The sequence below is a fragment of the Canis lupus genome, chromosome 31 (genome assembly GCF_011100685.1).
Source record: "Canis lupus familiaris isolate Mischka breed German Shepherd chromosome 31, alternate assembly UU_Cfam_GSD_1.0, whole genome shotgun sequence".
Classification (NCBI taxonomy): Eukaryota; Metazoa; Chordata; class Mammalia; order Carnivora; family Canidae; genus Canis; species Canis lupus.
This window is the reverse complement of record NC_049252.1, coordinates 30,334,244-30,337,708: the sequence shown is the minus strand read 5'-3', so window position 1 is coordinate 30,337,708 and position 3,465 is coordinate 30,334,244. Positions and strand designations below refer to the sequence as shown.

At 38.9% G+C, this 3,465-nt stretch overlaps 1 long non-coding RNA gene across 1 annotated transcript; it reads left to right on the top strand.

Moving 5' to 3' along the window:
- Positions 1–257: 257 nt before the first annotated feature.
- On the top strand, positions 258–2,442 carry LOC102156175. Its single transcript, XR_005382341.1, has 3 exons — positions 258–336; positions 653–830; positions 2,237–2,442. It is a non-coding gene; the product is annotated as an uncharacterized LOC102156175 (long non-coding RNA).
- Positions 2,443–3,465: the final 1,023 nt, after the last annotated feature.

The following is a 3,465-nucleotide window of genomic DNA, read 5'->3' as shown; positions in this document are numbered from 1 at the left end:
CTGTGTGTACTGATTGGTTTCCTCCTCAGAGCAATATTGTGATTCAGATGGCTTGAAGTGAGTCAGACTAGTTCTCTGGTGAGAAGCCTAGTGGTCTGGAAATTAGAGAGGCAGTATAAGGCATGTGTGAGAACACCAACACTTGCTCTACCTGGGTATACCTGGGCACTGGGCCTTTGTTTTCTTATTTGTAGAATGGTGTGACAGTGGTACCTGCCTTGTGGGGTTGCTATTATGACAATTAGATGACATTGCATTTGGTTGGAACAGAACTTAGAACATTGTAGGCGCTCAATAGATATAAGCCACTATGGTGCCCTTTTCCAGATGAATGAGGTAATATGAGCAAGAATACAGGTGGCAGAGGTAGACTCAGAACCCAGATCTAACTTCTTCTAGAGGCTGAGTTAGGTCTTGGCCACAATGTTAATTTTCTTGATATATTTGAGGTAGGCTTCAAAGAAATTAGGCAGATAACATGGGAGCACTCTAGCAGTGGAAGGATGGAGTGTTCAATACTACAGATGGCGTGGCTACCAGTGGGTCACCACAAGGACACTGGTCAATATAGAGAAACAATATTAACCAACACAGGAAACTACTTCATGGCTGTATGAATCAGAATCTCATGGCTTTCATTTTGATTTCTCAGAGATGGAGATACAAAAGGAGCAGGCCAACCTATGCCAATTTACCAACAAGCAAGTTTCATGAGAACCACTTCACCAGATGAGAGAATAGTTTAGTTCATACTGCGGTATTGTATGACAAAAGGCAGAGGTCAAGTGGATGACTCATAGCATGGCCAACATCACTCAGCTACAGCTGCGGTAACCCCAAATTCCTACCTTGCCTTTACCAGTGTATCTGCTAAAGCCCTTTGTGTAATTACTTCTTGATTTTCTGCTTTTCAGTCCATTGATCAGCTGATTCCATGGTTAATTCCAAATATAGGCACACTGTTCTGTCTTTTCAACCTTACCTTAACTTCCTGGCTATGTTTTGTTTCACCAGCAATTATTTTATTTTTTTTTTAATTGGAACACAAACCAGTCACAGAGTTTTGAGATCTCACTAGGTATATGTTGGATAAAAGAGATGAGGTTTTGAATTTTTTCCACGGACAATGCGCAATGCAATTGTGATTCAGAACTAAGAGTTCTGAACCTCATAGTGGTACTGCACTATTAATAGTCCTGGTCATCAGGCTTAAGGATGCTTGGAATAGTGCCACCACGGTCTTGAAATCCAAGCCAAGAGACTGGGTCCTTTTCATCTGTTGACCTTCTTTTCTTATATGTGGCTTTTAGAAATAAAATCTATTGAAGATAATTGACCAGCTACTTAGCTCTACCAGGAAGAGATAAAAATAATTTTCTTACATATTTATTTGTTTAACTGATCACCAACAGCCCTGAAAATACTAAACTGAAAAATATACTACTTTCCTCTCACTGGTGACACAATTAAATAACTATTTTACTACAAAGTAGTAATAATAATTGAATGTGTTTCCTGATATTCTGCACAAATATTAATGAATTTCCTAGCTGGTTTAGCTGGTTTATTTTTATTTGATTTCTGTCTATCTTTGAAGTGTCCAAAGAGCACTCACATAGGTTTTGTTTTGTTTTGTTTATGAAGTTTGTTCAGTATTAGAAGAATCACTCATTCCTTTTTATGCTGGTTGTTGGGGATTAGTATCACACTCTAAAACACAGTGAAATTCGATGTTAATAAAACGTCATTTTTCATTTTCTCCTAGCTTATACTTCTTTCCACACATATTGCATGTACTAATAGGTTATGAAAGTTTTAAGTTACTACAGCTTACACTGTATTTAGAAAAACTTGTTTCAGAACAATCCAGTAAATTATCTATTACCCTGTACTGTGTTAGAATGTGCTGTGCCCTAAGAATATAGCAGACAGAAGTTCTCACACAAATTCTTACACCTTCGAGAGATACAGAGCTCTCTTCCAGAAAGCACATAATCAGGGCCTCCTACACTAAGTGTTAAGTGCTTAACATCTTTACAGAGACCTCCTGGGCTTCTGACCAAACCAATGGTGAACACTGAGCTAGGAGAAACTTCTCTGTAAGAAAGCCTTGTGGTTGCCAGGAATGAGAAAATCTATTGACTATTGCATTCTGCTCTTTTGATATGTTTTGTTATTGTTGAAAGCAAAGTGCAGGAAGCTGCCATTTATTAATTTCCTTCAATCTCCTTCCCAGGATCTGTAGCATGTTCTCACTGGCCAAGAGACTGCTGATTCAGGCAAATCTTCTGTGGGCTGGATTATGTGAGAAAGAAAGTGTCCATTTTTGGGTCTCTGGAAGGAAAAGGAGACTCAGTTTTTAAGGGAATTAAGAGGAAACAAGGCAAAAAATAATTTCTCTCACAAAAAAAAAAATAAATAAAAGGGTGTGCTATATTACACTTTACTTCAGAATTTTAAGATAAATTTTGAGATTGTTTATTAAGAATTAACTCTTGGGGTGCCTGGGTGGCTCAGTTGGGTAAGCATACAACTCTGATTTTAGCTCTGATTGTGATCTCAGGGTCATGAGATCAAGCCCCAAGTGGGGCTCAGCACTCAGTGCAGAGTCTGCTAGAGATTCTTTTTCTCCTTCTGCCCCTTCCCCTTGTGCTCTCTCTCTCTCTCTCAATAAATACATAAATAAAATCTTAAAAAAAATTAACTCTCTCCAACCCATATAAAATTGCTGCTTTATAGAACTAAGGCATTTCTTATCTAAGATGTTTACCTTTTAATAGCTGAATCAGGGTGATGTCAAGACTTTCAAGAGATGATGTCTCTCGAGTACAGTGTTTCTCAGTGTTGATATAATTGGCATTTGGGGCTGTCCTGTGCATTGTAGGATGTTTGGGAGCCTGTCTTGTGCATTGTAGGATATTTAACGGCATCCCTGGTTTCTACCATTAGATGCCAATAGCGTTCCTCCCTCCCTGTTTGTGATGACAAAATGCCACTAAGTATTTCCAAATGTCTCCTGGGTGGGGGTGGGGTAGGCATAATCGTCCCAATTGAGAACCATTGCTCTAAGTGCAAGAAAGCAAGACTTCTAATCTACAACTTGCAATTAATTCTCATTGGCTGGCTATGGCTATCTGGAAGACTAAGTTGAGGAAGATTTGGAGGGTCTATCTGTAGAGAATGTCTTATTTTGGTCACTTAGCAAGGTCTTTCATGGGTTTGGGAGTAGTAGAGAGAGGTGCTACATTAGGGTTCTCTGAAGAAATAGAACCAGTAGCATGTGTGTATGTATCTATAATAATATCTACTTCTATCTTTATCTATCATGTAGATAAATAGAGAAAGAGAGAGAGAGGGATAAATTTTAAGGAATTGACTCACATGATTATGAGAGCTAGCAAGTCCAAAATCTGCAGGGTGGGCCAGGAGGCTGGGGATCCAGGGAAGAGTTGGAGTTCAAGTCCA